Raw genomic sequence first — 11,783 nt, forward strand, 5'->3', positions numbered from 1 at the left:
GGGTTGGATAGTTTGAAGATGACTTCTAGTTTCTATGAACTTTTGGTTGGGGTATATGGATATTTTATCCAGGTAAAAGTTGAAGAATTTTTTATCCTTTGGGGTGAGAATATGGCATCGTCGCAATACATTTGTGCATGATAATAAGGTTCTTTTTGATGATATAGTCAGTAGATGGGCTCTTAGCTATTTGTGGCAGTGCCAAGAAGCTCAAACTACGATTGCTCCGCCAGCTCTAGTGGCTATTTGCTGATTTCTCCTAGTCATATTGGGGTTCTGGTTCCTGAAATGATTTTGGGGGCGTACAATTTTTTTTTATGTTGGTACATAAAAGGTGGCAGATTGGTTTAAGGGCGATGGTATCTCGACAAGATGGTGATATTTATGTTTAGCTACTTTCCCTGTCTCAGGTTTGCTTGAACCTCATGTGGCGGAGGCTTCTTTCTTTCTTCATAGGCTTCTCCTTTGTGTGTGGTTGGATATTTACTCGTATCAATATATTCTCTAACTGTCTGCGTCTAGTGATGTCTCTTTCAAATAAGAGGAATGATTGCAATGAGTATGATATTGCTCTTACTGATATTCTTCATGTTTGGAAGTCTTTTTCCCATGTCTCAATTTCTCATTGTAACTGCGCTAGTAATGCTCTTGCCCATTTTTTAGCTAAATTTGCTCTTTTATTAAAAACTTCTTGAATTTGGTGGTCTGGTCTTCTGTCCAGGATATCATCGATGGATTATGCTTATATTAATCTTATAAAAGCCTTTTTAATGGATTTATTTATTTTTCTCAAAAAAGTACTTTGATTCTAATAAAAATAATATAATAGTATATAGTGTAGTCTCTTTAAATTATTAACAATATTTATATTAAAATTTTAATAAAATAATATTTATATTAAATTTGGTGGGATTATGAGGTAGCTGCTCAAAGAAGTTGGTATTGGCGTCAAATAGTAAATGTGAAGAACAAAATGAAACTTTATATGTCTAAATACCAACTAATGCAATGCAAATACTCTATCAGACTTGGTTATGATGTGTTGAGTACAAGAGAGGAGAATGTGAGCTGGTATGGTCAAGTTTGGGGGCGTTTTAATATCCGCAAACATCGAATTATCTTTTGGCTGGCGATTTTGGAACGTTTGCAAACAAAAGATAAACTATTTTGTTTCAAAGTCTGTACGGATCAGGTATGTCAAATTTGTGGATGTTATACTGAATCAATTGAACATATATTTTTTGAATGTCTTTATAGAAAGAAATGTCTCAAAGTTATCAAAGATTGGATCAGATGGGACACTCAAGTAACTAACCTGAATTTGTTGTTAATATGGCTGAAGTAAAACCGACTTTCTCTTTTCAAGAAGCATGTATTTACTCTAGTATTGGCAGCGATAGTTTATCATGTTTGGAGGTGCCGAAACTTGACTTTTTGGGAAGCTAAAGTGTAACGTCCCCGCTTCAAGCCTCTATTGGGCCCTTACACCCACGAAATGATAGCTCTTTTACACGGTTACGCCACTCTGCCTGCTTTATGGACTGAAGACTGACCTTACAGACCAACACGAGTGTTTTCAGCATGCTTTGTCCTCGCTGCCACGCTTCCTAAGAAAACTTCTCAGGAGGTCACCCATCCTGAAATTACCCCAGGTCAAGCATGCTTAACCGTGGAGTTCTTTCGTGATGGGCTACCGAAGAACAAGATGCACTTTGTTGATATAGGTAGTACCAATCAATCCATTTTAAGCCCTCCTTAACTATGTAGTCTCATACCTACACAGTCTTAGAATAATCATACATGACCTTACCCGTATTTCTCCTTACAGATCACGGGACTATTGAGTGTCACTATCACCCCCTTACGGGGTCCGACGTCCTCGTCGACCACACTTCTGGCTGGGTCAAGGCTCTGATACAATTTGTAACGTCCTCACTTTAAGCCTCCATTGGGCCCTTACACCCACGAAATGATGGCTCTTATACACGGGTACGCCACTCTGGCTGCTTCATAGACTGATGACTGAAACACGAGTATTTTTAGCGTACTTTGTCCTCACTCGCATGCTTTCTGAGAAAACTTCCCAGGAGATCACCCATCCTGAAATTACTCCAGGTCAAGCACGCTTATACGTGGAGTTCTTTCTTGATGGACTACCAAAAAACAGGATGCACTTTGTTAATATAGGTAGTACCAAAACAATCCATTTAAGTCTTCTTCAACTATGTAGTTCTATACCTACACAGTCTCAGAATAATCACACATGACCTTTTCCAGGCGGTGTGGAATTGAATAACTTACCCGGTATTTATCCTTACGGATCACGGAACTACTGACTGTCACATAAAGTTCCATTTTAAATTCTACCACATATAAAATGAAAAGAAAGGATATAGTTTGGTGGGAGTCTTTGTAAAAGGTTTATAGTTTTTGTATAGTTTTTATCTACTCCAGGCCATTGATTGGTGCTAATGGGTTGTATATGTGTTTGTTTTGGTGAAATACAATCTTACTGCTAATTTAGCAAAAAAAAGTATATTTATATTAAATTAACTAATGAAACTTCTTACTAAAAAGAAAAATAGAGTTATGAAATGCTTTATATTAAGAATTACCTGCAAATTGCAATTTTTATATGCACTTTAGAATTAAATTACATGCAAATTGTCACTAACAATTTTTATAGGTATTTTTAGTGCTATAACGTTGTGATTACCTTTATTTTTATTCTACAATTCTTATGCAATTGTTTTCTTTGACTCCCAACACTTTTTTTTCTTCCTTTTTTTATTTTCAACTTTTCACAATTTTAGGCGGTGTTTACTTGATATTTTAACATTTTTTTAGAATAATTTATGAACAATTTGCAATGACATAATTATTACGAAATCTTCAGCGTCATACAATTTTTTTAAGATTAATATCACTAACATATTACATTCACTACTTACTTTTAGTTACAACACCATCATTTAATTGTATTGAATATACATCAAAATAACCACACAAAATAATTAATATTAATATTTCATGTCTTAATCACTTTGCATTAAAAAATTCAATTAAATCATGTTAATAATTTAAATTTTATATGATTATTTCTTGTATTATTTACAATTAAATTAAATAGCACATAATATAAGGCGTGCATGTTCTCTCAAGCTCCCTTCCATGGCGAAGAAGCGTCGAGTGATCCGAAAGCCAGCAAATTGTGCAACGAGTGTGGAACCAGGGGCAAAGAGTAATGAGGAATTTCGATCTGAGATAGACTGTGTCTTAACTGAGATAGAAACGGTGCCAGAGGAGAACGAGGGTGGAAAAACTGCAGGATTGGAGACATCAGAGGCGGCTGTCGAAGGAGATAAGGAGAAACGTGAAGAGCAATCTTGGGCAAAAATGGTGGAAAATGATCATCAATCTCTCTCTCAGAGTCATTGGCGGACATTCACCACAGCTAAGCCTTTGGATCAAGATGTTCAGTTGAAATATGAGGAGCCGGTGGTAAAGGATGGGGTTAGGATTGCTCAGATTGATGTTGAAGAGGTGAAATTCCAGGCGGCTAATTGGAGTTCAGCTGTAATTTGTATGGTTTTGGGGGCAAACCCTCCATTTGCAGTGTTTGAAGGGTTTATCCGAAGGATGTGGGGAAATTTGGGAATAGCTCAGATAGTGTGTATGAATGGAGGATTTACCATAGTCAAGTTCAATGATGATGCAACCAGGGATCATGTGCTGGAACATGGAGTCATTCAATTCAATCGTAAACCGGTAATCACTAGACCTTGGACTACTGATTTGGATGCTATAAAACTTGTTAAATCTGTGCCTCTTTGGATCCATTTGAATGATTTGGGTCTGCAATATTGGGGGAAAAACTGCTTGAGTGCTTTAGTTAGCACAATTGGGAATCCTATTGTAATACCCGAAATTAAGAAATGGATTAGCAAAACCCTAACTAGATAATTATGTATAATGGAGGAATTATATTATTATATAGTTCAATATATGTGATTTATATGAATTTTAATATATTAAAGACCCCGTTGGTAAGCCAGGGGCTTTTTGGTAATTATGACCCGAGAAGGGTAAAATGATGAAATTAATTTAATTACATGCTTAATAGAACTATATTATTATATAGTATGCCTGTGTTGTCTTTTCAGGTGTGTTCTGACAGGTTAGCGCGGTATAGTCACAACCGGGAATTTCAGGCCGAACTGGGTTCGGGCCCGAAATATAAATTGGATTGATTATTTGGCATTTTATTTGATGAATGATAATCTGAAATTATGGGGTTTATTGTTGGATTTTAATGCATAAATATGTGTTTTAGAAATATGTGTTTTAGACCCTATAATATTTGCTAGCTGCTGTAAGTGGATTAATTGTGATTTTGGTTGTGAAAAGCAAGCTTGGTGCTTTAATGGAACTTTTTGATTTTTAGTGCAATTGTTGGGTTTAAGTTTTGGAATATGTTTATTATGACATATATTGATGCTCTGGAAAGTTTGGGAATGTTTGGGGATGATTTGAATGAGTTTTGGGGGTTTAAAGATTGAGAAATTTCGTGTTCTCTGCCCAGACAACCGGAATTCCGGTTGGTTCATCCGGAATTCCGGTTGGAGTTCATCGGGAAATGCTGAATTTTGTTTCGGCCATAACTTTTGACTCGGGACTCCGTTTGGGATGTTCTTTATACCGTTAGAAAGCTCTTTTCGAGCTCTATGTGATTATATATATTTGAAATGCCATGAATTTATTTTATGAATATGAAATCAGGGGTTAACCCTATTTGTGAAAATCCCAGCTTGTGTGACTAGGATTACCGGCACCTGGTCAGGAGCACCCGGGGATTCAGAATCTCTGCCTTTGCGGGACAACAGGTAAGACAGTAGTTGCACGTAGAGATATGCACGGTGGTGCTTATATTGAATGTTATATTGGTGATAATTAGAAACCGAGATTAGGGTTATTACCCTAAAGTGAGTGGTTTAATAGCCTAGGGTTATTACCCTAGTAATTATTAATGTGTAAATGCTATGCCATGCTAGACATATTGTAATAAAGAATTATGCGCACAAGGCATAATTAAGTTAGACTCGGTAAATTATTACCTTGAGTTTGATAGTAATGCGGTCTAGGGTTATTACCCTAGAAGTTATGTGAAGGTAAGAAAGTCATGATGTACAATAATATTGCTAATCAAGTGAAAGCATGAATTAGGGTTATTAATCTCTATAAGTGTTATTTTGAGCATGCAATGATATGTTATATGAAAGACTATTTGGTATGTAATTTAGGGTTATTACCCTAAGATTCTATGTGTTTTGTTATCTATTGAATACATACATATATTTCAAGAGTTATGTGCATAAGACATAACTTGGTTAGACCTAGTATATTACTAGGATAAACCACTAAAAGAACGTAATGTATGGATTACGTAAATATATATGAATAGAGTTATGTGAGCAAGGCATAACCAGGTTAGACTCAGTAATTATAATCGAGATAAACCTTACTAAGGCCTTATTATAAATAGACGTGTGAGCGTAACATGTAGGTCTATGCTACAGAGACATATATAGACGTGTGGGAGCAACACGTAGGTCTATGCTACATAGACATATATAGGCGTGTGAGCGTAACACGCAGGTCTATAGCAAATAGACAAATAGTGCAGTGGCACCAATAATTATATGATAAATATATATGTTGAGACTAAGGGTTATGCGCTCAAGTCATAACCAGGTTGGACTCGGTAACAAGAACCGAGATGAACTGATCTAAGGCCTTATTGTAAATAGACGTGTGAGAGCAACACGTGGGTCTACGCCACGTAGACATAAATAGACGTGTGAGCGCAACATGTAGGTCTACGCCACGTAGACATAAATAGGCATGTGAGCGTAACATGCAGGTCTGTGTCACACAGACAAATTTGAATAGCATTGTTGTTTATATTGTATGATGAGCATATTATTGATATGTTTTATCTTGTCTTCTTGGGCTTGGCTCACGGGTGCTCTACTGTGCAGGAAAGGGTAAGTCAGTGGCTGATCAACCATGAGTTTGAGGAGCAAGATGAAGAATGTACATGTTCAAGCCATATCAGACCAAGCGGGTTAAGGGTCTATCAGTGATGAACTTTTGAATTCTATTTTGCCGTTTAGGTCGGCTAGAAATAAATGACTTGTAATAGCGTTTGTAAATATTTTTGGGATCCCAACTATTTTAAAAGTTTTAAATATATTACAAGTTTATTTTCTTTCTGTTTAATATAAAAGTTTAAATTCTGCGCTATTTTGATTAGTAATCCCGTTTAGGGGATTAGGGTTTCATAAGTATTTTGGGTAGCGTGCCTAATTATTTAGGGCGTTACAATTTGGTATCAGAGCGCCAAGGTTTTTAAACTTCCACGTAGGCCTAGAACATGTACATTCGTCGTCAGAGATAAGCTCGACTCATGGTGCAGTAAGTATTGAGAGTAAATACTTGACTGAATGTGTGATCATCTGTTTACTGCTTTCCATTTTAGGCAGTATGCAAGCATCTAGAGTATGTATGTGTTATGTGATGCCATGCTATAAATGCTAATTGTTTATGTAAATATGTATGAGGTAAATAGATGAGTTAGGGTTTAAGGCATTAAGTGCGTAAGTGTGGTATTGGTGCTTAATTCGCTGGGGTTGTTGATTACACAGGTACTAGTAGTGGACTCTTTTTAATCATCTAGACCACAGGGCGAGTTAGTAGAGCTTCGTGTAAGCCAAACCAATTCACCGCACTGCCCCCACCTCCGCGGAATCTGGGGAAATAATGCGGAGGTTGGCAATGCTAATCCTCCTGCTGAATGGCAGCAGATGTTTCAAGAAATGCGAAGTGTCATACTTCGTCAAGAAGAAGAGTTGCGACAATTAAGGTAACCGGTTGCCCCTGTTGATCAAGTGTTACCACCAGCACCTGTGCCAGTGGTGGGTAACCAGGGGTTTGTTATGCCGCATTGAGACTCGGTGTTTGAGCGGTTTGTGAAGCTGCAACCTCCGACTTTTCTAGGAGGTATTGACATAATTAAGGCCAAGCAGTGGATGAAGAGAGGACTGAATGCCACAATCAGTCGGGACTTGAAGGTTACCACTTCATATGACACTTTGTACAAGAAAGTGATAGAGCTAGCCTTAATTGTTGAGGAGACGGAATAATCTGTAATAAATGAGCAGACCGCAAAGGATGCCGTCATGACATCGAATCCGCCTGCTAGTGGTAACGTCAGTAAGGGGACCGACAGTGGCAACCCTGATTACAAACGGAAGGCTGAGGCTTTCGAAGTATCAGGGAGTAATAGAAAGTATCAGGGAAATTGAGGTGACCGTCAAGGTCACGAATCCTCTTTCAAGTCATATCTTGAATGTTCGAAATGTAAGAATCACCATCAGGGTGAAAGATGGGCCAAAGCTACGTAGTATACTTGATATAGATTATATGAATTGGACGTTCCAAGATTACCTTATTAGATGTGTGATCGTGTTTATCGATGACATCTTGGTGTAATCTGAAACAGATAAAGACCATGATTTGCATCTCAGATCAGTTTCCCAATGATTACGGACAATAAGCTGTATGCTAAATTCAAGAAGTGTGAGTTTTGGTTATCCCGTGTCTCATTTCTGGGGCACATAGTGGATAAAGATGGGATCATAGTGGATCCGACAATAATTGAAGCTGTTCGGGATTGGCCAGTACCGAAGTCAGCTACAGAGGTCAGAAGTTTTCTGGGTTTGGCTGGTTATTATCGTCGATTCGTTGAGGGATTTTCAAAGATTGTTGTACCCTTAACGGAGCTGACCCGAAAGAACCAGAAGTTTGTTTGGACTGATCGGTGTGAGAAAAGTTTTCTGGAGTTAAAGCAACGCTTGATTACCGCTCATGTACTAACTCTTCCTTCAGATAAGGAAAAGTTTGTGGTATATTGTGATGCCTCGAGACAAGGTCTCGGCTGTGTGCTTATGCAGGCTGGGAGGGTAATAGCTTATGCTTCTCGGCAGTTAAAGGAGTACGAGCAGAGGTACCCTACTCACGATCTAGAACTCGCAGCAGTGGTATTTGCGCTAAAGATTTGGCGGCATTACCTTTATGGCGAGAAATGTGAGATATACACTAATCATAAAAGTTTGAAATACTTCTTTACCCAGAAAGACCTGAATATGAGACAGAGGCGTCGGCTAGAGTTGGTGAAGGATTATGATTGTGAGATCCTTTATCACCCTGGTAAGGCCAACGTGGTTGTTGATGCCTTAAGTAGAAAGGGTCAGAGTCAGTTAAATACGGTGAAGCAAATCTCCCAGCAGCTAGCAAATGAGATGACTCGAGCTAAGATTGAGTTGGTTGTAGGGTAATTAGCTAATATTACCCTGCAATCTACTCTTTTGGAGCGAATCAAAGAAGCACAAGTGCAAGATTCAGAATTAGTAAAAACTCGAGCTAGGGTTTCGGCTAGGAAGGCTAGTGACTTCTCAATAGATGAAACGGGAATGTTGAGATTTGGGAATTGAGTTTGTGTGCCCATGGATGAGAACATCAAGATAGAGATCATGGATGAGTTTCACACGACTCCTTATTCAATTCATCCAGGGTCGACAAAGATGTATCAAGACCTGAAAACCATGTTCTGGTGGCCAGGCATGAAAAACGACATCGCTGAGTATGTTGCAAAGTGCCTTATGTGTCAGCAAGTGAAAGCTGAGCACCAGCAACCTGCAGGGTTGCTACAACCACTGAAAATACCAGAGTGGAAATGGGAAGACATTGCTATGGACTTCGTGGTAGGTATGCCTAGAACCACGGGACAATTTGACTCTGTGTGGGTCATAGTGGACAGGTTTACAAAGTCTGCTCACTTTTTACCTGTTCGGACGAATTTCTCCATTGAACAGTATGCTGAGTGGTATGTTAGAGAAATTGTTCGTCTGCATGGTGTCCCAAAGTCCATTGTGTCGGATAGAGATCCGAAGTTTACATCAAGATTCTGGAAAAGTCTGCATCGAGCTATGGGAACTCAGTTAAAGTTTAGCACAACTTTTCATCCTCAGACGGATGGGCAATCCGAGAGGACCATTCAGATTTTAGAGGACATGCTACGGGCATGTGTGCTTGACTTTGAGGGATCATGGGTAAAGTACCTTCCCCTGATCGAGTTTTCTTATAATAACAGCTATCAGGCAACAATCGGGATGGCTCCTTATGAACTTTTATATGGAAGAAAGTGTAGATCGCCCATTCACTGGGATGAAGTGGGTGAAAGAAAGTTCTTGGGTCCCGAAGCTGTTAAAAAAAAAACAAGTGAGGCAGTTGATAAGATTAGAGCACGAATGCTCGCGGCTCAGAGTAGGCAGAAGAGTTATGCCGATCCAAAGCGCTGAGATATTGATTTTCAGGTCGGGGACATGGTATTTCTCCGAATATCTCCAATGAAAGGCATAAAATGCTTTGGGAAGAAAGGAAAGCTTAGCCCGAGGTTCATTGGACCTTTTAAAATCCTTGAGAGGATAGGGCAAGTAGTGTACAGGTTGGCTATGCCCCCAGCACTGGCAGCTGTACATAATGTGTTTCATGTTTCAATGCTTCGGAAATATGTCTCAGACTCGTCCCATGTTCTGAGTTATGAAGCATTGGAACTTCAGCCGGACTTGTCATACGAGGAATAACCAGTGCAGATACTTGATAGAAGAGAGAAAGTCTTGAGAAGCAAGACAGTGGCACTGGTGAAAGTACTGTGGAAGAACAGTAAGGTAGAAGAGGCAACCTGGGAGACGGATATGCAGCAGAAATATCCGGAGTTGTTCAGGTAAATTTCGGGACGAAATTTCTATAAGGAGGGGGTAATTGTAATACCCGGAATTAAGAAATGGATTAGCAAAACCCTAACTAGATAATTATGTATAATGGAGGAATTATATTATTATATAGTTCAATATATGTGATTTATATGAATTTTAATATATTAAAGACCCCGTTGGTGAGCCAGGGGCATTTTGGTAATTATGACCCGAGAAGGGTAAAATGATGAAATTAATTTAATTACATGCTTAATAGAACTATATTATTATATAGTATGCCTGTGTTGTCTTTTCAGGTGTGTTCTGACAGGTTAGCGCGGTATAGTCACAACCGGGAATTTCAGGCCGAACTGGGTTCGGGCCCGAAATGTAAATTGGATTGATTATTTGGCATTTTATTTGATGAATGATAATATGAAATTATGGGGTTTATTGTTGGATTTTAATGCATAAATATGTGTTTTAGACCCTATAATATTTGCTAGCTGCTGTAAGTGGATTAATTGTGATTTTGGTTGTGAAAAGCAAGCTTGAGTTCATGGAACTCAAGCTTGGTGCTTTAATGGCACTTTTTGATTTTTAGTGCAATTGTTGGGTTTAAGTTGTGGAATATGTTTATTATGACATATATTGATGCTCTGGAAAGTTTGGGAATGTTTGGGGATGACATATATATTGTCACTAGTGAAACTTAAGCAGAAACTGATTTATATAGTAAATTTTTTCCTACATTAATTAATTTTTACTAATTTATATACATTGTCACTAATTAGTTAGGATAAAGTATAAACAAAAACAGAAACTGATCATTGTAATAGCCCTTGCTGCAGTGTCTGTGCTCGGACGTATGATATTCATCTCATCATTTGATTACAGATCGCTCTTACCCTAAAAAAACAATAAAAAGAAATTATATATATTATATATATATATATTGGATCAAGGTTCAATATCTTGTTTGCTTTGTTCCTAAAAGTATAGTTAAGATTTAATATTAGCTGAAGAGAATAATAAAAAAAGAAAAAATTAGTAGTGCACCACAATCCAAATGCATGATATACTATTTAATTATAATATAAAAAAAATATTCATGTCCAAAAATCTACATAATCAACTTCACTTTTAAGATTTTCCTTTTTTTTTTCTTTTCAGGATATACTATTATTCAACACATGAATTAAAGAGAGATTCTTTCATTGTGCAAAATGCCAAAACAAAGTTAATCTAAATGGTGACCTAATAAGCTTAAAAAAATATTAGTAGGGAAGGGGCAAAGGTAAGGCAAATACCAAAAGGAAAGTGAGTTTTTTCTTCATGCATACTGACATGACCCTGTCTAGTAATTAATGATTCTAGGTGAATATTGCTCTTATTTTTTTCTGAAAAAATGAAGATAAAATTTTTCATGTAACATGATTACTAACACTGAGTACAGTGTATACCATTTCCATCACTATTTTAAGTAAAAAAAATTCTTGTTGATATAACTTAACAATATCACAATAAAAACAAAATTGTCTTGTAATTTCGTGAACATATATTTATAATATACAAATGCATTTTCAGTAAGAAAATTGCTTTGCTGAAATGCTGACGCAGCCCCACAAATACATCTTGTTATTCTATCAAACATGATTTAAAAGAGCATAATAATTTCAATTTCAAGCCATAAAACCACTTAATCACCGAGACATTTTGTAGTTGTTTTATCAAACAACCATCAAAATGAAAGTCTTCTTAATATAAAAAATATATATGCAGGTTGGGTTGCGTACGTGGATATTAACTTAGATATAAATATAACATATAGAGCAAAGCAAACAATTGAATGGGTAAACAAGGGCCACCTAAATGGGTAAGAAAAAGGGCATTTTACATGTTACTTCCGGAGACTAAGGGAGTTCCTATTGAAGAAATGTCTATCAGGTGGCGTAAACATCCTTATTA

The 11,783-nt window shown here is 37.3% G+C and overlaps 1 long non-coding RNA gene across 1 annotated transcript; it reads left to right on the forward strand.

Annotated features, from left to right (window-relative positions):
* Window positions 1-4,543: 4,543 nt before the first annotated feature.
* On the forward strand, window positions 4,544-6,303 carry LOC133039525 (uncharacterized). The gene is made up of 2 exons (XR_009688667.1): window positions 4,544-4,883; window positions 6,039-6,303. It is a non-coding gene; the product is annotated as an uncharacterized LOC133039525 (long non-coding RNA).
* The last annotated feature ends 5,480 nt before the right edge of the window (window positions 6,304-11,783 follow it).

Source organism: Cannabis sativa, chromosome 6 (genome assembly GCF_029168945.1).
Source record: "Cannabis sativa cultivar Pink pepper isolate KNU-18-1 chromosome 6, ASM2916894v1, whole genome shotgun sequence".
NCBI lineage: Eukaryota > Viridiplantae > Streptophyta > Magnoliopsida > Rosales > Cannabaceae > Cannabis > Cannabis sativa.